The sequence below is a fragment of the Fopius arisanus genome, unplaced genomic scaffold (assembly GCF_000806365.1).
Source record: "Fopius arisanus strain USDA-PBARC FA_bdor unplaced genomic scaffold, ASM80636v1 scaffold00022, whole genome shotgun sequence".
Lineage (NCBI taxonomy): Eukaryota > Metazoa > Arthropoda > Insecta > Hymenoptera > Braconidae > Fopius > Fopius arisanus.
The window spans coordinates 858,110-882,501 of record NW_011887761.1 but is presented as its reverse complement, the minus strand read 5'-3'; the positions used below and the strand labels follow the sequence as shown (position 1 = coordinate 882,501).

The window sequence follows — 24,392 nt, the reverse complement described above, 5'->3', positions numbered from 1 at the left end:
TTGTATGCAATTCCTATGGTTTAACCGAACTTGATGCAGTACAAATAGTCTAGGTTCAATATTCCGAATCTGAATTGTGCGGCGGCAACCAAGCTTGGTCTAATGTAAAATATCTAGGTAATTCTAAGCTTTGGAATTCCTAGTTCCTGTCAACCTTGATCTTATCGAAATACTATGGTTGAACCAAGCTTGGAGATTCTAGGCAAACAAAAGCATGGATACCAAGGTCGTCCCGCTAATCCGCAAGTACCATGGTTACTTCAAGTCTAGTTGTTCAAAACAAATACGTGTTTGACTAGAAAGGTGATGACGATCATGTTCCAAGCTTGGAACCTAGCTTGAACCAATGGTCAATTACTACCTGAGAAGAAACTGATTCACAGCCCATTAATAAATCGCCGACAAATTTATCCCAGGTAACTCATGCCTGAAAAATGGTCACAAAAAAATTAAATTCAGTGAAACTCAGATGAAGATTTCTTGAAAAGGCTGAACGAAAATCCTTCAAGTCTAGGAATAGCGTAATAGACTGTGACGTATTTCAAGATCAACAAAGTGGACTTCAAATGCTCGGAATATGATTCACTACCGACGCACTCATCAAATCAATGAAAAGAGAAAACGCAAAATTTTCGCGTTTTTATGATTTATTATTTATCCCTAATCACGGTGGCAACGATATCGATCCTGAAAAAACCCAACTGACCCAACCAAAATAGCTAAGTATTGTAGTAGGAGCATAAAATGACTTCATAAATTTTAGTTAGTTGTTTTTGCGCATTTCTGTCCTTTGATGAATTAATAGACAGGTGATCATCAGTAGGCCACTGAGGATTTCCATTACTTATTGTATTAAAAAATCATTGCAATAATAATAGCAATTATTATTTTTATACTAATAGTAGTAATAGTTGTAAATATACTAATTATAGTATTCAGCTGGTCTTAATGAATGACGATTCCGATGAAATTTCAATGGATTTCATTGTTTAATGTTAATTATAAGGTAATTATAGTCAATGGCTACTTTAAGTGACGCATATTGGGGAAGCTACGTAGACCCTATGAGTGGCCAATGATCGACCAACGACTATTCGTTCAACCGATAGGGGCTTTACCATTGGACCAACATCGCTCAACCGAACCTTGTTGGATCGATGTAGACCAATATATCGACTGAATATCCAACAACCGAGCGTTAGTAAACGGATGCTGGCCAATACATTAGACACGTAAATAAACACCGATAGTAACCGAAAGGGTTACCGGCGAAATTAATTCGTCGTTAATGATATCAGAGAAAACCACAGATTTTCCAAAGAGAGAAAAACTCAGAAAATAACCACGAGTGAACAGAATCATAAATAAATTCTAATTAATTCATTTTAAAAAATCCAATGACGCTAACGAACAAAAGTGGCTCATCATAGTTCAAAATGGAATAAAACAAAGGAATAATATCATATAAAGAATAACGAAATTGGACTCTCGCCTGGCCAATAGTTGACATTAGTAGTCCCTAGACATTTTAGACATTCCATAAACCGATGAACGGTCGAAATTAAAAGGGCCACACTACAACACATACGAAAAATAATATAAATACATAGAACGTGAGGCCAACATGAACAAGAACATTGGAACATTTCGATTTCAAAAAATCAATGTTTACAAAGGTCAGCTCATATTTCTACAAGGTGACAGTCCACTTCGCGTTATACCACTCTACAATTACACACCAGTAATCTCAAAATATCGACCAAACTACCGACAAATATTCTTGGCAAACATCCGAATGAAGAAAATATGGAATAAAATTAAACAAGGAGGGAATGGCTTCTTCATTACACATGGTGGGTGTAGGTATAATTATTTTGACTAATTAATGGGAAATACCCTCCCGCATTCTTTTCTGAAAAATTATACTCATATATATAGCTATGGTAATTATCTCCCGATTGGAATAGTACAGTATCGAAATTATCATTTCAAGTTCTAGTCAAAGTCAATTGCAGTTTAATAGGCCGCGATAGGCCCAAAGCCCAATGATTTTTGAAGTACGATTTTTTGCCGATTTTTCCTATAGATCGATACAGTCTTTCATATCAAAAATCAATATATACATCGAGTGCTAATCGATATTGCAGCTGAGGGTTCAAAAATACTTATATTTAAAAAAAGAAATGACTTAATATCACGGATGCTATACCAACGTCCAACAGGAGATGAAGTTTGAAAAAATTGATACATACAGTTACACACACACGCGCACGAACATACAGACACGCTTTGAAAATTTCATTTTTGGACTTCTTCCATTATATTTGGTCGATATAACATAAAAATAGAAAATTTCAATACGATCCATTATAATGCTTTCGCGTGCGAGAGAAAGAGAAAGAAAATTGAATAATAATGGGCTAAGTTTTATGGGATGAATTTTTATTTTGAGAAATTCAATTTTTCGAATTGATTTCATTGATGGAACGTTTTATAAAACCGGGTGAGGGAAGTAGGACATTGTATGAAAATCAGTTTTTATATATTTTAACCCTCTATTTTATAATGCTGGTCAATATGGGTAAGTGAAGTTTTTTATCATGTTGAACGTTACTTGTCAACCTGTAATGTTCAGGTTAACCATTGACGTCAATGAGTAATGCTCTACAACTGTCTAATAAGCAGTATAATTTGTCTGGTGGGATGACACATTGTGGGGTTGAAATTAGTTTTCACACTCGAGTGAATTTCGAGTGCCCCCGGGGATTCCCCAAGCATCAAGAGACCAGCCGTGACAAGTGCGACGGTGCTCAGTAATAAAATATGAAGATGTTATTATATAAAAATTGAATACTATGGAGAAACGAGCTGCTAATTTTCTCAGTTATAGGTCAGTATTCAACTTTTTCAACTATTGCTGATGGAGCGCGAAATAAACTGATGCTTTTTTCATACTTATACGATGGAGAACCAGCGGAGCACACACGAGAAACTTGGACTCTACTGAAAGCGCACTAAACAAACTTGACGATGAAGTTTTCGTCAATTTTGTTGAGCAGTTTCAGGAGAAATAAGGGAAATACCGATTGAATAAAATTAGCTTTCACCGGAATCTAACGAGCTTCCTTGTTGTACTTGATGAAAATGTATCTTTCCACTCTGAAAGTAATCGTGTTTATCGAGTGACTCGCTATCATCCTAATAGAATAGAAATTCCCATCAGAATATGGAGTCTAGTATATTGAGAATCAGTCAGATTCCGAATCAAGGACGTATTCTCTTTTAAGATTTTTCTCACTTGCTTCATAAAACTTGACGGTAACACTTATGGAACCCAATTTTTTAAAATCAAATGAAAATAATTAACATGTTAGAAGATGGGATATTTATATAGCGTGCCTTATCTTGTAACGTCATAGGGAAAATGCACTAAGAATCTGGAAGGTTGCTATATAACACTCGATATATGCAAGTGCCGATCAGATGCAGATGAGGAGGATTAATTTATTGGCTTTGTAAATGTTGGATTTCGGGGTTTTCCCTGAGTTCAAAATTCACTCTTCTGGAGTTTTTATATTTCCGAATTTAGGAAATATTTATTTCTTTGTTGCTGTGGGACCTTTTCTTTATGTTATAACAAAAAAAGGGAAAAGTCCCGGAGGGACTTTCTCATTGGGGGTTTTTCTAAAAATACATCTGGCGACCAGAGAGGATCAAGAAAGTGAAAAATTCAAGGGTTGAGGATGGAAGGAGAAATTATATTGCCTCCTGGAGAGAAGTTTAACGTGGGCTTCACTAATAATGTTTAGTTAGTTCGTTGTAAGTCTTCGTTCAGTAAAGTACCTCTTAACTATCTAGAATCTTATAATTTTTAATAATGATTCTCAGTCTTAAAATTCTGCAACTGTTTATTTATTTCGATCTCCATAATCCAATGGTAAACATGTGCAATGTTGGTGTTGGCCCCAAGTTGGTCCAATGTTGGCTCAACGTTGGTTCAATTAATTCCAAAATTCAGCTGACTATCTCAAATTATTCATTTGAATAGTGTCAGACATCTGACTTACGCCTAATAGAGATGTTTTTTTGTTAGTATTTGACTTATTAATGTACTATTAATAGCAACAATGAGCATCTTATATGAAATCGTGAGAAATATCCCACTTGTTCACTTCATAGATCTAGAGTCTAACTTTTAGACAATACGCTACGACACTTACTGTCGTAAATTTTATATGATGTGAGATATACTGGATTAGAAATGTACCCATTCTGTCAGCCGAAAATGCGCTGCTGATAAACGTATCCTAAAAAATTTACGTTATTTGTGAAGTCATGTAAATAATTTTAGAATCAATAATTATCTTCGGCCTGTCTATTGTGAATGAAGAATAAATATAGAATTCAATCGACACAATTGTGATATATCTATTGACCATTCTGTATTTTATTTTTCTTTCTTCAGCACGTTCCAAGCGAAATATCTGAACGTTGAATGTAGATTTCCATTCCCTGGCTAAAAAATTTACTGGGAATACCTTAATAACTGATGAATTCCTCTGTAAAGTGTGTTAATAAGATTTTTGTCACTTGGTGCGACCTAAATTCGTTCTTGTTGTATGTAAAACTTATTAGGCCTAGGCCTAGTCAGAACTCGGTTAGCTGAGTCTCGTGGTAGAAGACAATGTATACCATTTTAAATTACGATCAGCCTGAAAAGAGCGTTAATAACATTCAGAGTTGAATAATAGTTTCGTTCCTAACTTCAGTGGCAGTCATGACTAAATCACATTCAGTCTTCTCCCAACACATCAGTTTCTGTTTGTCTTCATCGTCATTTGAATAACTTCTCCAGACATAACTGCAGCAGACACGGAGATGTGCTTATATTGTCCTTTTTCTCTATTCCTAATTTCAAGATTTCAATAGTTCCAACTTTTCCAGAACAACTACACCTGACTAAATTCATCTAAAATCGGTGATTCACTGTGAAGCTTCACTAACCTTTGAATGAAGTGTGATGTGAATTGTGATGAGCCAGTGCAATTTGGAAATATCTGAACACAATTTCACCAGAAAATTATAACAAGTAGTATTGAGCTTTTATAAGGCGAGGCATAATGGAAAAGTTTCAGCAAGCTCTTAGCCTTCTACAATATAAATTCGGAAGTAACAAGTTCGTTCTCAACTTCACCGGGCTTCGTCTACTCCATAATTTGTACTAAAAATTCTTTATTTATATTCATACGGTACACTAGTAATAGATGAACTTGTCTTATTAGCTTTGTTACGATGTGTGTAAGGATAAAAGTGAGACTATGTATTTACATTAGTACCCTCATCAATAGGCAATTGTTAGATAGGTGAACTGAGTAAGCCCATTTGTATGGTTGAAATCTATGTCTTACCCATACAATATGAAAATAACAGGATTAAAGTGTTAAGCGGTATGGTTCCGTATGATCTCGATTACAGTTCATAAGTGAACTTGGATGGGAATTTTCAGCAGTTACATATTATTTTCCTCTATTAATAGAATATTCATTATTGTCGACATTCATACAATGATTGATTGATTGATAGTTATTAAGAAATAGCTTTCTTTGGTTTTTTACGGGTATCAATTTTTCAATAGTCAACAATCATCACGTACACTTCATGTAATTAACAGTCGTTTTCCACAATATTTTTACAAAATACAGGGTGTAACTTAATAAGTGTAATACCTCCCGACCACGAGTTCAGGGACCCCTCCTGAACACTAAAAAAAGAGGAAAATAAAAATTTACTCGACCCATTTTAAATAATTGAAAATTAACGAGGGCCAATGAGAGGGCTGAGTTATGGCGCGTAAGGGTGAGTGGTAGAAGTCGTCTGAGATATGACAACAGCGCGTGAGAGACGTCGGGAAATGAGAGAGGTGGTTGAGTACCACTGCTCTGCCGTGAATTTCGGGCCGACACGCATGTAGCATAGAGTAACAACATGCATGGATCTTGTTCGAAGGAATTTTTTAGTTTTTTAAGGGGGATTCCTTAGGAATTTCTTAGGATTTTCAGAAGGGATTCCTCGGGATTTGGGAGGATTACTCGTAATTTCCTAAGGAATTCATCTGCAAATTTCTAAGGAATGTATCTGCAAATTCCTGATGAGTTAATTTGGAAATCCTAAAAAAATCATTTTGAATTTCTGAGGAATCCCTCTGAAATTCTTAAGGAATCCATCTGGAATTCCTAATCAATCATTCTGAAATTCCTAAGGAATCCCTCTGGAATAGCTCAGGAATAATTCTGAAATTCCTAAGGAATCCCTCTGGAATTATTAAGGAATCCCTCTGGAATAAACATAATCGGTATTTATCGAAAAAAACATCATTTTTATGGTTGGATTTGACAGTTAGGAAGACCCATGCATGTTGTTACTCTATGGTACATGCGTGTCGGCTCGAAATTCATGGCAGAGCAGTGGTACTCAACTATCTCTCTCAATTCCCGACGTCTCTCATGCTGTTGTCATATGTCAGTCAACTTCTACCACTCACACTTACGCGCCATAACTCAGCCCTCTCATTGGCCCTCATTAATTTTTAATTATTTAAAATTGGTCGAGTAAATTTTTTTTTTCCTATTTTTCTATTGTACAGGAGGTCAGGAACGCGTGGTCGGGAGGTGTTATACTTATTATGTTACACCCTGTATATCAGTTTTTCTCCTTCATCGAATATTGTTTACGACCAACCAGAGCAAATGTCCTCGTAACAGCCACTTCTGTTGCTCAAATGTGAGCAGGGGTTGATCGAAAGAGGGACGCAGTTCAGACAAACGATCATTCGTCAACATTTAACGAATAGAGCTTACCTGAATATGCCCTCTACATGACACCGCTCAACATTAGTATTTTCGTCGGGTTAATTTTATGTGTGTAATTTGTTTTATTGAAACAAGTGAAGCTTGTTCTCATTTTATTCATATAAAAAATGAAAGATCGCTTTGTTAAATGGGACCTTCAATAACATTAAGGGTTTGGCATTACACTTGCTCCGAAAAAAAAATGTTGTCATCTTATCCAGCCTTGCTTTATACTCCTCGACACAGATAACTACACATTTCGTCTCTTCCGTTTTATCGTTGATTATTTAGTCTATTATTCTCGATTCAAGGATACAATATAACCGATTCAAGTATATTTTTTTCGGTGCATGTTTTACATTATCCGAAAAATTAAGTACTTGTCAATTCCATGAGATCGTTGTCCCGGAACATCATACTCAACCGAAAAACTTGTAATTGACAAATATTGGAAATGTGATGACTAAATAGATTTCGACGGTTAAAAAATTTGGAAAAATGACTTTTTTTTATAAGAGATGTAATAAAAAAACATTGGGAGATTATCTGGAAAATTTGATTATATTTCATTCAAAAATTAATAATTTAAATATCATTCGAGAAAATCATCGATAACCGATTTTTTTTAATCAATGTCAATTATGAAAGTTGCAAAAATATAATTTTTTTACTTCGACTTAATGGCGGCGAAAAACAAAATTTTAACCGCTCATTAAATTTAAATTTGAATTTTTCTTTGCTATCTAAATTAATTCATTGAAATCTTGTGTTTTGGTCATTCTTCTCGGGTTAATTTTTCCAACTATCCTTGTAAAATTGAGGTAATTTAATTGTCAATGCGCTCTTAGGAACGAAAACGCAAAAAGCGCAGTGTTGTTCTTTTCTCAATTTTGTTCTCCGTCCCTGAAAATAAACAACATTTTTTTTATAAATTTTTAATTTATGACAATTGACGAAATATGAATAAACTATGACATTTGAATAACTAAATGAAGTAAAAAGCGATTTGTAGGTGATTCTTGGGGAATCATTGATCGAATCATCCAACAGGCTATTCATCCTTTCATAAAAAGTAAACAGTCCTTATATTGATGGAGATTGGAATGGTGTTAAATAATCCCCCAGTACCATCGCTCTTGAAAATTGATTATTTCCCTCAAGTAGTCCGGTTTCACAATACGCGCGTGCAGCTTGACATAAAATCCCTAGCTCAAGAGCTCGACGGGCAGTCCGTTCTTTTCATCCTAGTATGAACTTTTGCGCACGGTTTATGGATTTTATTGTCTAATTCCGGGGGATAAGTGATCACTTGGGTCGCCTGAACCGTAAGTAAATAAAATCGGTGAGCAACATCCGGCCGAAAGAGATTATCACGGGAGGGGCCTGTATAATACTGAGGTATACAATTGTTATGTGGTTTGTTACACAACGTTGTGAAATTAGTAATGTGACGTGTAGTGTTGTTCTATGCTTGGCTCACGATTGCAGCTGAGGTTGGTAAGTTCTGAAAGGGTTGCAGCGATGGTTCCGTTGATGGATGATGGCCGATGGTTATTGCCTCAGGAAATGCTGATGAAATAATGTTTCAATCTTCCCGTAGGAGTTTATGGCCGTGCAAACACCATAAACTTACAGCACGACTGGTCAGGATCGAACGACGCCTGTCGAACTATTTGTCGATGGTCGCGTAGAGCAAAGGTATTGAGCAGACTCAGAGCTCGTGAATTCCAACTTAAAGATTTCACATGTTCACTGGTATGCAGAAGTGCTGACTAACTGGTCTGCAAGACTTGACACTGAAGAGACTACTGCTGGATACTGTAAAGTCGCACGGAAATAGTGATGATGACAAGGCAGCAAACGAAGACTCCCGAGTCGAATGATTTTGACTGTCCCCGCTGAAGATGTCCAATTTGGTGGTCACATCTCTCCTTGCTGGGGATTAATATTTGAATGTCCTTTACCTGGGATACGCGTATGGAAGTCACTAATATTCGTTGTTATAACGTTTTTTTCATTATCGTTGATTCTTTTGCTTTCAAGAGGCCCTTAGCCGATCCATATGTGTTTTATTATGCGGCCGTAGTGTTGAAAATGCGTTCATTAACTGCGGCATCCGCAGCAAATGGGTCGGATCACGGACACCTCCGATGTTCAACCCAGAGACAATCAACCGTATCTTTTGTGTCCAGTGTTTTCATCTCTCGACGTCGTAAATCGGAACTTGAAACTTTTCGTAAACACGGCCAGTGAAACCGCCAGTGAATAAAATCACTATTCGGAAATCATCGGTCTTCGTCGGGACTAGACGAGGCACAACTGCTCACAGCAACAGGTAGCTCTCCACGGACTGAATAAGTCAGAGCCCTGTCATATCATCAGTGGACATCGAAGCCAATCAGCTATTATAGGCAACCCGAAGGCACTCAGCGAGGAACAGAAGGTGGAGCACGCTAATCCGTCAGACACATCAAAATTAGATGAGTCTACTCCAATTACTTGTTATGCCCCAGAATTTGGTCAATTGCGTTATTGTTGGCTAAAGGACACAGATCATTATCAGCATGACATTTGCCCGCATAACTGGATTATGTTGACCAAGTAATGACATACAAACAATTATATATTTAAGAGGCCGTTTGGGTATGCAAAAGGTCAGCTCCAAATCGGGCTCTGACGTGTGTTAGTCGTAATCATTGTAATCGTCCAGATGAGATAGTTGAAATAATAACCTCTCATATTTAAATACCTATAGACTATTGGTGGGATTTATCCCGTTTAGGCTAGAATCTCCAATAAATATAAGTACCCCCCACGCAGGGTCTAGCATACTGTTCCCCAAATTTCGGCTGTAGATCTTACATTCTTATGACATTCAAGTAAAGATAATCAACAAGAACCCCTCCTAACAGATATCAACACACAGGCACCAATGAAACAGAGAATATTTATCTATATGTCTCAGAGAATATAGTGCATCATCGGAGGAACCTTCATGCAGGTTGTTGACAAGAAAATCAACCGCTTACGGATGACCGTCCATTTGCTGCAACGTCGGTGATGGTTATCAGTAAACGAGTTGACAATAGAAGAGAAAATCAACGCTCACATCATTCAGAAATTCAACAACAAGGTCATCAACCAGCCCAAGAATACTGAACCAGTTGGCGAACAAATCCTTCATCAGTATCAAATTGCTCATAGAAGATTTTCCCATTTGCAGTAGGAGAATCTTCAATGAATTTTTCATTGTGTTAAGATAGATGCTCCACGGTTTTTTCCGAGTTCATCAGCCAGTTAATTTGCACGTTAATTCGCGTTCAATTTTTGAGTTATTTAACAATTATTCCCAAAATAAGTCATTCAACAAATTATAGACAATTCACCAAGTTAAAACCAGACTTTTATACAATAGACAAGCTTACCCGGTTTCAGCCGAATAAAGTACATCAACGAAGTTTTAATTAAATTGCGTATTACTTTTTTTTCAACCTTATCGTTGCACCCTTCCTCTCAACCCTGCATTATCCGAGTATCTCACCAAACAGCTTTTTCGAAAGTTTTTTTTTTTTGTGTCACCTGCCCTGCCCAAAAATCAAGTATCTGAAAAAAATGAAAGATAGATAAACCAAATATTGATCTTATTTATTTATAAGAGATACAGTTTTGTCACAACGCTTCTAGATATGATTGGTTCACCAACATCAATGTGGATCATTGAAGGCGAATAAAAAGGATGAATTAAAATATAATAGATGGCGTGCAGTATTAGCCAATAATGAAATTGAAAATTATTGAATCAAGCAAAAATTACTCCAAGGCTTGCGTATATGGAACATAACCTTTGTTTGAATTTTATCTGGACAGTTTAAAATATTTCCAAATTTGGATTTCATATTACGTCGTGGAGTTCGTTCCAATGGGTATAAAAAGAAATATGAGGAGAAATTGTTGAAGGGTGGCAAATCTAGATATTGATTCCATGCGATCTGCTAAGCTTACCGAAAAATATTTTAAAATAAGCCGTGTGTCATGCATTGACAGTCCCTTTTGCTTTTCCATTATCAATGACTGTCAAATGTATTTTACGCTAACCCGCGTGTCTATTACCGACCTAAGGTGAAGCCGAGTATGGTAGACCCACGGGTTTCAATGTCCTGTTTTCCTTTCTCGGTGCACATTTTCCTTTTCGTCATCACTAAACGGAAAAGTTCGATTTTTCTTGATGACGGGAGGAATATGGGATATGTCAGCCCGAAGATCCTGAAAAACAACAGAAATCTGAGGGTGGAATAGGCCCCTTTTTTTCGTAATTTGGGGATTAAAATAGAACTTTCCGGGTAGGTATGACGGAAAGGATTTTACACTAACAAGATAAAATTCAAACCAACGAATGTTCGATAGACACTACATACGAGGCTTAATTCAAAATATAAACCATGACATAAAAGTCAGGAAGTTTCATAACCTGTAGAATTTTTCAAGATTCCAGTTTTTGAATAGCGATTTTCCAGTTTATGAATACCGATTCCGCGAACTGTTTAATAAAAAAAAAACCTTATACACAGGGCCAAATAAAATGAGTATTTTCAATGAAAATTGTTGCCATCAAGAATATCAAGAAAGCCTTTCGCATTCAGATTGAAATCAGCTGAAATAGCGTTGAAACTTGGCAACAAAGATCGACGGTAGCGCATACATGTGTGGCGTTTGGTAACGTGAGCGGTTCAAAAAATTTAATGGCAATTTACAGACGAAACTAAAATTACAATCCCAATTTCATTAATAAATATTACTAGCACTAACAAGCGTGGCTTCATTCTTTTTCCGTTACAGTTTACTCATTAGTATTATTCGTATCCAGTGTTTTTCACATGAAAGATAGTTGGATAGGTGACATAACCTCTGAAATCTAGCACTATTAAAATTTCATTCTCATCATAGGAAGTTTTCACCGACAGGATAAATGCCAAAGGCAATCGACACCAACGAATACGTTGTTGCCACATCGCATCCATAAAAATGGACGAAATGATTTTGCTTCTTAATCTATTTCGGCTACTCGAAGTGTTTTTTTTAATCGTTATAAATGTCCAACTTTTACCAGAAATGAAAAAGTTCGTCATTTATATGAAGTGTTCTCATTTTTACATGCATTATTTTTTATTCAACAACAGTTAGAATCCTGACTGGGAACCTTTGAGGTTTGGCCCCACCCTATGTCCTCAAATACTTATGACCCTCCTTAATCGAATAGAGTATAATTATCTTCAACTATGAAGAAATTGAATCCTTTGCCATCAAGGGGTATTAATTCGCGAAATATATTTGATGAATCAATAAACTTCACTAATGGAATAATGTTTATTTTGTTGCAGAGATTGGCAATTCATAAAATGAAATGGTGAACACATGAGGAAGGAAATCTGAGAGTTCGTGTGCTAATAGTGGCAATATTGAAGGTAATAAACTTATGTTTTCCTCATAATTCCAGGGTATAATTCCAGCCAATGTAATAATTACTTCCAAACGATTTTACTTTCACCTCTCTGTTTTCTGTACTGCTCGTATTGCTTTGATATACATTACACTGGGCTGCGGGCTAACATTACAAGCGTCAGTACATCATTCCCCCTGTATCTGATGCTAAGTTTCGAAAGCATGGAATGGGCGGATTGCGCATTTCACTTTGTATCCAAGTTCATGTGTATCTCTGCATCTGAATCTACTGGAGCTTGAGCAAGCTGAGGATGTTGGGGATTCGCAGGCCTTCTAGACAGTAAACCAACGAACTTAATAGTTGAAAAGTTGAACAATTTCAGTGGTATTTCAACTCACCAACTAATGTCACCCTCACATTTGAACATGGAATACGCGGAATTTCGTCTAGTTCTGCGGAACGATGAAGTGCAACCGCAGTTGGCGGAAGTCCACAACTGTACATACATGTGAGGAAGGCAGTACAGAGGAGAGAAAAGCACATTTTCACACAGAAACCACAAGGGATACCAATGTACCAATTATTTTTGCCTGGTGACTGATGGATTTAGATTTCCTCCATCCTTCTCATTTTTCTGTTGTTTCTGCTATTATTTGCCTGTTTGTATTTATTTCAGCGCTGACCCTTTATAGGCACAGGACTTGACTATGCATTTTCCGGGGAAAATACGAGCATCGTTGATGCTATTCCTCTATATTTATATGTATGATGTTTAAAAGTTTAGTGTATTATAATCACCAATTCTGGTTGGGTTTAATTGACTGTTTGTGGTTTCACTCGGTAAATGAAGAATAAGTGGAAAGGTATTCGTGGTTATACATTGTTGTTAAATCTTTGTCTTTTTAAGACCCGTATTTACTATCTGTCAACCGTAATCTTTAGTTTCAATTTTATCTTAGACAACGCATATTGTTTGAATTACAATTAAAGACAATAGACACAGAAAGAGATGAAGAGATGAAAGAAATGATTGAGACAGCTTAACATGGATTGCTCAATCATCGCACCTTCATTATAGCACCTCACCTTATCACCACTATAGGTACCACGGACGTCGAAGAGATCCATCCAAGGTTTTCGAACGGTACAACAGATCAACAATGCCTTCAATGCACTTAGACATTTTCAACGATAGTCGTTTACCCGATTATCAATGTTATTTTTTATTTTTATCGATCTTTTCTCGAGTTGGTATGGTTCTTTCAACCAGGAATCGACTAAATTCAACGCCGTGACTGTACTATACATTTACCAAACTTGCGTTCTACGCCTGATTCTAATTATTTGAAACCATTGCAGAATTTTACTTGCCTACAGAACATAACTGCTAACATCCTTACTGAGGGGCTCGCGAAATTACTGAATTTTTAATGAGCAAATACTTTTTTAATCGATGTAAAGATGTGAATCTAGTCGATTTCATGCTCATCGGAGGAGAATGTTGATTATTATTCTGATATTCATCTAATTCGTTTGAATTCAACTAATTATCGATTGAGTTAACAAGGGCACTGACACATGTCATCGCACAACTGATCCACTCCAATTAATCTCGATCTACATTTGATGATTATTGTGATAATTATTTTTTGCTTTCGCGCTTTAACGTTCTTAGAATAGACTTAGATATTATGATGAATTTATATCGCATCCTTTTATTTTGCTCGTTTGCCATCCACTTTCATTGGACTATATTTCCTTACCTTCTTTAAGTCCTTAAAACAATATCGAATATGATGTATATTGTTAGTAAGATTGGTGTGAGACTGGAAATCGTACGACGTGCAATATGCTTTCAAATAATGTGTTTAGAATTGAACGGAGTTCCTGTGTGAAGTCCTGACTGTGATGGGAGGACATGGGTAACAGGGGAAAGATTGAAACGCGTTAGGAAGGAGATGCTTGGCGAACCTTTCTCTTCATCTCTACCGTTCAGTCGGGTGTTTCTAATCGATTTATTGTACTGGCCATGGTGCAAGGACTCATATTATACATTAAGGTTCCAAGTTCTTTGAAGGAAACCGCGCTTTGTTGGTTATCAATCCACGTGGCCGTCAAAGGGCACCCGATCGGTTTCACTTGATCTTTTGCTTTTACTCCCTGATGGTTAGATGGATGACGAAGACAAAGGCTTCAAGTGGAGTGCTCAGTGTAGAGTTTCCCTACTTGTAATTTTATGAACACTGGTCAGTTTGTAAAAATCATTGAAAGTATGAATTAAATTCACACAAGTGTGATTATTCGCGAATTTCAAATAATTAAATCTCCTGGATTACTGATTAAGTTCGCTGTGCTATTTATTCCTTTATTTTTTTCGAAATTCGTAATGTACCATGCATAAATAGCTTTTATCTAAGAATAAGATGCTAGCGTGGTTTTTACCGACAACCCATTGGTTATATTGTGAGACCTTAGATAAAATAATGTCCCATTTCTTGATGTATAGTCAATTTGAACAAAAAAAACGCACTATTTTATAGGATTTGTTTCAATTTAAACTTATTTTACATAAAAACTTGACAAGTGCACTCAAAAAAATTCAGACTTGGTCAGATGATCTGTAGGCGAGCCGATTTTATGTACTTCCTTAAGAGTGTGAATATTTATAGAGTATGCAACATCAGTTTGTTCACGACGTTGCGTGTTTGATTTTATATCCAACCAAAATGAATCAGTCCTTGTCGAGAGCCAGTTTTTTATTGTTCATACACTGATAGAAGGATGAGGTTAATGTTACACAATCTCGGTAACTATTACCCACTGATCTCTATATAACTGATCTATATAATCTATATAACTGACTCGATATAATTGCATAGACTATCGTCTACTCCTGTAGCGAGGTGATTTGAAAGTCCATCAGCGCCTCCGAATAGTAGTCGAGGAACTACAATTCTATCAGGTGCGCATGCTGAACGCAGTTGTCAGTGGAAGGGGAGAAGCAGGTTTGTCTACGAAGGCAACTTATTTTTGGACCAATTTCATACCATTTTAGAACAAAAATTGCCAGATGCATTAAAATTGACATACATTCTGGGATTCATGGGCAATAGAAGACTGGACGGCTAACAAACAATTATGTCTCAGACAGACACTTCTTGCCTAGCTGAGTCCTCGGTCCGGTGGAGGAGAGGTACAGCTAGAGAGCGAGGCGCTCGAGTCCTCGATCGTACAGAGGAGAGGTATGACTAGAGAGCAACCTTGTTGTCTTCTCAAATCCTGAGGAGAAGAGAAGAGAGGTAGCGGTGGTGACAGCTGCATGGGCGTTTAGCTCTCGATTCCAAGAGAGCAGAGAACGCCCTAGTTAGCGAAAAAGCTGAGAGAAGTTAAGCGGAGCGCTTAGAGAGCCAGCCAGGCAGTTTAGTGCTCAAGGCGAGCCGAGCACGAACAGAGAGCGCGTCCCTGTTGTGCAGGGCCTTATATACATCCAATCGATGGAGTGGGGGTAGTACGTCGTGTAACGGTACTGTGTACGGTTACGGGTACCGTAACGACGTACTGTAACGTAATGCCTAGCGCCCCATATTGTTTTTTCACTTTTTTAAATTCCGCGCTTTTCCTATCAGATATCCGGTGTCAAAAATGTATCCCATTGAAAGTCAGCAAACTTCCGGATCATACAAACGCACAGTTGAAAAACTTAAAGTACTCGTAACAATGTCCGTCAATATTGGATAAACCTCAACACACACATTTCGTGTAAGTGTAAAAAAAGACCGTCGCTATTGATACGTTATCTCGAACGATATCGATAAGCCGTCGCGACTTGTCGAATGTGTTTGCCATCTGTCACGGCCGTTATCGGCGAGACTTCCAAAGAAAATTGTAGGACGTTTGAGTTAAATTGATATTTGATAGGTCGAAATGAAGAAGACTTTCTCTATTTACATCAGATGGGAAATCCTTCTCTAGAAGAAAGCGAATATCAGTGAGTCATCGGTTCAATGCGAAAATTTTAAACAATTCGGGCTACACAGAATTCTTCATTTTTTCTTTTTCTCTTTTCGAATTTATTCTGGCAATTCACAGTTCTTTTATTCTATAAACCCTTCCTCAATCCAGTAACGCAGTGTAAAGCTCTAGACGTTGTTGAGGTTGAAATTTTGTTCGATAGATACTTTTCTTCCTTTATCCGTGGACGGTTCTATTTGCGATTCGATAAATACAACAGACAAAGATAGAAAGTAATTGCTAGTCCCTGTGGAAGTCTCACGAGAGCAATTTCGATAGCAGGGTGGGATGATGGAGAGGGATTTCATGGATTACGAAATACAACGTTTGTATTGGCCACAAAGTATATATACAGAATGTGAATGGGACAAATAAACTGCAACACCGAATGGTACCCGGGTATTATCCGAGGGAGCGAAAGAGGGGATGAAATGAATGGGAGGAGATACGGAGTGTAAAATGCATTCATAGGGTTCTATAATCGAAATGAACAAATTAACGAAATGTAATCGTTAGTCTTTCATTAATCTCGAGGGAAATGAGTCATCGTAGTCTGGTAATTACATGGGAGATGTTTCAGTAGAATGTTGTTTGAATGAATGATACATTTGCTGGGAATTTTTATGCCACCTCGTTGGAGACATAATGGAGTGGCAAAATGTTCATTATCCCGGGTGAATGATTCAGAGCGTTTTCAAATCTATTGTGCTTCTGCTTTCAGAATGGACTCATTCTATAATCATCGATTTTTGTCAATTTTCAACTTTTTGTGATAAGGAATAATTATCGTAATCAGCCCGGAAATTTAAAAGCATATTTTCACTACATCTCGACGTTTTAAGGTTGTCTGAACACTTTTCGATCCTTTCCGAACTGAGCTATATGTATTTTCGGATATCCGTGGGCGGAATAAATACGACTAATTAGAATTAGTCCTATTTATAGTTATTGATTGAATCGTATTGAGATACACGTCACACCGAGACACTACTTACTCCTTGGTTGAGTTACACATTGACTTGCAATCCAAATCGACATCATGTAACTCTCGAGTTTATTTCAGTGCCTTCGAGTTTGCCATCAAATAATTTCATAGATTTGCAATGAATATTGCCAGTCGCAATTACCTCACCGTAGTGACAACAAATAACTTCGAAAAATTATGCAAGGTCCGATCTGTATTTTACAAAAATATTTTTAATCTCATCCAAAATGCTCTCATGGTGCTATAAATCATCGGTCTAACTCACCGGTGCAAAAGAAATTCTTTCTGCTTCCGAATAAAAGCGTTCTATTTGACCGATTATTCGATTCTGTAATTTTAATTGGAAATTGTCTACAATATTATGAAAAGTAATAAAATTATGTTTTTAGATCATGTTTGTCTGTATGTGCTGGAAAATTCTAAATGTTAACAATAAATTTTCAGAAAATTTAATATAAATAAGGTGAAATTCGTAGCAAAGAAATCTGAACATTCAACTTATGGTGACTACGACTAACCTTTACTTTTCCGCACCGTTTCAGCTCGATCGGTATTGTAGTTTCCGAGATATAGCAACTTTTTTTAAATCTCCAAAACTCCTGGACGGATTTCAATGTTTTTCTCTTCAAAATACTTGTCTCAGGAGGACTTACTCATATCAATCAGAATAGCTACATTTGTTCGGATGATATTTTGTGAAATCGTCGCTTCTTGATTTTATTATGAAAAACTGTGAACACGATAAATTAAAAAAAAATGAAGATAGCGAATTGGAATTTTGTGGAGTGGTAGCTCTTATAACATAAAAAGTTCATATTGTGGTTGAGCGCAATCGGCCGAGCGTTTCCACCGATATTAAATCCTTTGTGTGACTGTATTTCCCTGAATATCTCATGAGCCACTCAACGGATTTCAATTTTTTTTTCTCGAAATACTCGTCTCAGAGAACACCATATAAAGCAATGAACATATATAGTCAAGTACCCGTTCGTACAAAAATTGCGAGATATTGTCAATTCTCCGTTTTTAGCTTCTGAATGAAAGCATTGCAATAGTCAAATCCCGACAAAAAAAATCATAATTTTTCTGTTGAAACGATATCGAATGGTCTGCAGTAGATAAATTTTAAATTTCGTCAGGTAGTAGGTAAGAGTAGAGACTAACTTTAAACTTATATTCAGCTCGACCGGCCAAGCCCTTTTTGAAAAATCGTTATTTGTTTATAAATTGTTTTTTCGAAATATCTCCAAAAGCAGCAAGCAAGGTATTCAGTTTGTATTTTCTATCTTTCTCGTAATAATTGGATCTATTGGAATCAATCAAAAATTGGGGAGTGAACCGAGGAAATAATTCTAGTTATTGTCACTTTGCTATTTTTAGAAGAAAAAAAAGTTGTTCATCAACTTAAAATTTATCCGTTTATCCCTACAGCGGATGATATTGAAAATGCGGATAATTGAACGATTAGTTTCGGAGATATTCAATTTTTAGTATAAAATGATTACGTGTAATATCTCAAAATGGAGTGCATAGAATTCGTTTTTTTTAAACTTTTGTCTGAATCTTTTGCTGGAATATCCATCAGATTAGAAATCAATTAAATATATACACTCACCAATAAAAGTTTTCGAGATGTGATTTTTTTATTTGCTCCTGTTATAGGAGTTATTCTAGTTCTTAAAAGAAATATAATAATAAGAACCTTAATTATGGTGACCACAGCCAACAATAAAACTATTTCTACATGCTTTATTTATACATATACGCGTCTCATATTCTAAGTAAACGCTTATTATAGAAAAAAAAATGTATGTAAAATCTATCTGTGCGAACTTCAGTGTTCTACCCCACCCCAAGGAGGAACTGTCTCCCTGGGGCAGTGTATTGGTTTTTCTATGAAAAATGAATGATTTTAACACGTAATTTGCGAAAATATTCCTTTTTCCACTGTAATAAATGGTATTGAAATTGAACATAAGTGAACGATTTGTTTTGTAGATATTCAATTTTTGGTGTAAAATGTTTATGTGAAATGTCTCCGAATTGCCTGGATAGAATTTATTTGTTAACTGAAAATTTTGGTCTCAATACATTGTTAGTAGATACAATATTTTACGTTGTTAATAGATATAAATTAATGGAGAAAAATATATTGTAAAAACCGGTCAGATGCTCGTCATCAATTCATTGACGCCAAAACTACTATACACATGCATTTTAATCACTTATCTACAGTCGCATAACTGCTGTTGCCTGCTTGTTCTTATATTGCCAGTATTCTATAGTCAATAATTTGATGGCAAATTAGTCTACCAAGTTAAAATTTAGTATGGCTATAGCTTTTATTATATTAAACTTAAAACCGACGGTAGTGGCCGTGCGGTTAGAGTGCTGGACTAGCATGCCAAGGATCCGGGTTCGATCCCGGGCACCGGTGATCAAAAATATATAGCGCTCTGATCTCACGGTTTCACTGCTGAGCGGTAGTCCTGTCAAAAGAACGACTGTACCAGGGCAGGTTTTTCCCTCAGATGAGGTTTTCCCTCCCTTTCAGCAAATGCGGTACAGGGGGTTGGGGGGTGGGAAGGGAACAAATCGTAAAAACCCGAAAGGGTATACGAGTGAAAGAAAAAAAATAAATAAAATAAAAAAAATATTAAACTTAAAACATTAGGCGCAATCGGTGAGGCGAGTATACCGTTTTAAACACCATGGGCAAATACTAGTATCTACTGCAGGAATAAACTATGCAGTGATATGATGAAATCATTGAAAAAATTTAATAAAGTATGTTTGTATTGACTTATCGGGAAGTGTGTTTTAGTGCAATTAATGAGAACATATTGAAATTGATAAAATTATGGAAATACTCAAAGTATTTGATATACACCTGAAAAATTATCATAATTCGCATATATAAGTTATTCGATATCTCTGTAATGAATGATGATTTTTTTTTCTAAGCTTCAAACATTAATTTTTCAAAAGGAATGTAAAAAATTGAAATAACCTAAGAATTAAAAAATTCAGAGAACTTCGGGGAATATATAAAAGATGGTAAATTCTGGAAGGAATAATTGGTTATCTTTCATAGCGTCCGATGAGTTTGCCGAATTTGCACAATTTTTTCAAGTTTCCAGATTATTTGAATTAAAAAAATTGCTTTTGAAGAACTTTGAAAAAATGTCACTGAAAGTCATGTCCAGATGACTCAAAATATCCTCGAACTGAAACATTTGATGTCGCCCAAAAAAGTTTTCTTCATATCCATTGTCGCATTTACGACTTCATAGACAACGGGAGAGAGAGCGTAAATTATGCGGTCGGACCTCGTAATATGGGCATAATCAAATTCTCCAATCTCAACGATCTGTATAGAAACGATCGTTCCTATTCATCTCGGTTCTTGGAAGACCAGTGAATTCAAATGCTTTAAATATGACTTCGCATATGGACTTCGTCATAGAGTGACGCCATGAGACTTTGCGAGCAGGTATAGCCACTCGACTCAGATTCAACAGAAAAGTTCCTAGATGATAAAAGCCATCATCTCTCATTATAGTTACACTCATCGAATGATAGCAGCTATATCTTTCGTGGTGAGAGCTTAAAAATTATCGGCTAGGTCCTGATTTGAAATTCGTTTCAGAGTGTTAAATTTTTCCTGTAAAATTCAACATCCTCGTTTATACGCAGAGAATGTTGAAGCAAATATACGAACAATTGTGAAGCTCGAGTGGTACTCGGGACATTTGTTTTTCCCTCAGGGACGCGACGAATAGAATCGTTCACAGCACGGAGAGAAATAGTCCATAAGAATTGTGAGATGCTGCAAAAAAATAGAATGAAATAAGGGTTCCACAAAATTTCGGTTACCCACATTTCATTTCACACTTTTAGCGAATATTTCTCTTACTTTTGGAATTTTTCGTTACTATGACAAAAGAACACAATATCATATTATCGGTGGCCGCACGAAATAATATAAAATATAACGAATCAATTAGTTGACATGCTGAGACATAGACCAAATAATTAGATTTATTTGATGGAAATAAAGGAAAATGAGATAGATTTCGCCTTTCCATATACCCATTTATGCAGAGTTCTCGCTAGATATTAATGTTCGACGTTTGATTTCGATTATTTTTACATTGTTTTTATACAATACCAAAATTTAAGCAGTGGTCGGCAACCCGTATTATTTTGTTCAATATTTACGTCGATATTTTGAATTTATTGGACCGTAAGGCGCAAGCTCATCTTCATTGAGTGATGTCGATCGGCTAGATATTGAGTAATATCAATGTATCCACTACAATAGTACAGTCGGTAGTGGTAATCCTACATTTTAATCTGACTGATTCGTGAACTATTGGCTGTGGTGTGGAACAAAATTTGGTATACAAATCGCTCGTATCCTCTCAAATTTTAGAAATAAAACGAAGAAAGAAGAGAGGATGTCTAAACAAAGAGAGAAATACATCGAACAATAGTCTAGAGATAAACTCTGATGTCCCTTGTTATTCTGTGGTCCGCCCTTCCTCTGCTGCGGATATTGACGCGACCAGTGAGTGATTTATCCCAGTATTTATCTATTTTGAATTATCACTCGCCATGTTCAGTCCGCGGCTGTAGGTGGTCCGGTGGGGCTAAATTCAGTGTTTGGTAAAAATTCTTAAGAATGAGTGGAAAAATCCAACTTTCTGTCTTGCCCATTGTTTTTAAGTGTATCAACATGTTTTGTCTTTGGAGCCGACACACCGTCACGTCCTCGTCGTGGCCCTGGACATCACACAGAGCGGTAGATTAACTCACATATCTCTTAAACTAATAGTCCCTTCAAAAAAACCGCTTTGACACTTTGAAAGGGGATGGGGAAAACCTACACAGTTCCTCCTACATCTCACAGTAGTGTCGGGGGGGGGGGGGGGTAATAGACATTTACCCAAAAATTTTACATGATATGAGACGGTTTTGCCCGAATACAATTTCGCAGGAGCCAAATAAACGTTTTCCAAACTTATTATGATTTATCGAAGGCAAAACTATTACGCATACTTACAAAAATTTATGAGGGGAAAATGCGCTTGAAGCAGAATAGGAATTTCGTGTACTAATGAATGCAAATTTCTATTTATTTTGCTCTCAAAGTTTAGCTTATTCATAGGGGGAACATTTAGTTTGAATTAGATATGAATATAATGGCAAAATTTGAGTTATACAATTTTCCGTAGATCTTAATTACCCCCTGAAAAAATGTTTGAAGAAACATTCACTATCTCTCTTCATTCCGCAGATATTCCAGAAAACTCACCTCTGAGATCACAGGCTTTATTTTCCCACTTCACTACAGAATTAATGAACGACGTTCTACTCCATCTTCAATTAAATTTTACTTACGCATCACTACCTCCATTAATTATTATCCTCACAACAATCTAATATTCAAATATCTCACAATTCTTTCCTCGTCCAGGGAAAACTAGCGCTTCAGTACTATAAAATAGTAGGTGAAAACATAAAACGAAAATTTAACAAAGCCCCGAAACTTTATGACCCAGCTGTAGTTGTCGAGGTACGAAAGTCCTGGAGGAGGTATTAAAGGAATTCATTATCCTGACCTAGCGTGTAGACAACTGGGAGAAAAAGATGAAAATTCCTGTTTGACGTTCACTTTATTATGGAAGGAGTGATTGAATTTTGGGGATGAGAAAACTCCAGACATATATGCCAATTTCATTTCCATTCTTTATCGTCTCCGCAGCATCCGTTGTCTCGTTCTTTTAATGGTTCAATTCGAACTTGAGTATATGATTCCTGGCCTCTAATCCGAGATGTTAGAATGAGTTTCAACGGTAGACCAATTATTGTCGACATAAAAGACTACACGAGTGGCTCTAGTGAAACCAAACCCGCCGCAATGAGAGACTTGGAACTTGATATAGAGATTGAGGGACTGTATGTCAAGTACAGTAGGGCTGCATAATTCATTCTTCTGGTAATATCACACGAAACTCTCTAGGTACAATTCAGACCAGACTTCAAGGATAATAGTTCTCGGTCGCTCTTGCGTACACCAATTGTCAACCCGCCATCTTCTCTTGAAATCTGGAGTAAAACAAAATCTTTTTCAGGCTCCGGAGTTTGAGAAGTTATTCTAATCATGCTGAAAACTTCAAATCCAATTTCCAATATATTTTCACGTTTTAAGATGTTTTCAACTATTGTCAATTTTTTGCAAGATGATGTATGCATATGTGTTTGTGTACGGATGTGGGTATGTATGCGACAAAAAATGTGGGTCAGCGATATCTCTTAAACTAATGATTGATGATCCTAAAGTAAACATTGATGTCGCAATCGAGTGGTGTTAGTATAATTTGGAGCAAGTTAGATGTTAGAATTGATTGGTTTAGCAATTCGTCCTTCTTTGCAAAAAAAAGATCCCATGTGACCCTGGAAGGAAGAAGACATCCCTCGAGAGAGCCCCCCGTAGCAAAAGAAGGAAGAGGACACCCAGTGACGAGTGCCCCCGATTGGCCCGATTATCAGTGATAATCGGTGATAATCGGGATCAATCGGGATCAATCGGGGGCACTCGGGGAAGAAGAGCGACGCATAACCAGCAGCCATGACTGGTGGCACAGCTGCCCCACGAGTCACTGTCCCGGAGAGAATAGTGTTGGAGAAGTGTTAGATAAGCTGCACCAAAGAGACCTGTGAAGAAACCCTGTGAAGTGACCCTGTGAAGAGACCCGGTAAAAAGAAACTTGTGAAGAGACTCTGAGAGAAAAACTGTTGTGAGGAAGATGAACTAGTGTGGGAAAACTGTTGTGTGGAGGATTTTGGTACCGAGGAACTGTTGCGTGGAGGAATATTCTGGAGAGAAATATTGTGTGGCGGAATCTTTCGAAGAGCTTATTCAGGAGAGGAAAGAAGGAAGGAAGGAGGAAAATACTCCAAAATTGCTGAAAGTGACGGGCGACGTCATCACCTGCGATTGCCCCACTTTTATTCCCTGCCTCATATTAATTTCCCCCCAACGGTCAGCCTTCAGTACATTTCTTTTCTTGTGATCTAAGTTAAGCCCTCTATCAATTATTAC

General features: G+C 36.8%; 1 protein-coding gene across 6 annotated transcripts in view; it reads left to right on the top strand.

Moving 5' to 3' along the window:
• Positions 1-24,392, top strand: part of kek5 (kekkon 5) — a 490,550-nt gene that overhangs the window by 82,741 nt on the left and 383,417 nt on the right. For all 6 annotated transcript variants that reach the window (XM_011301427.1, XM_011301426.1, XM_011301422.1 and 3 more), the window contains one exon: positions 12,227-12,310. The gene's annotated coding sequence lies outside the window, so the exon portion shown is untranslated. The remainder of the gene's footprint in view (positions 1-12,226; positions 12,311-24,392) is intronic.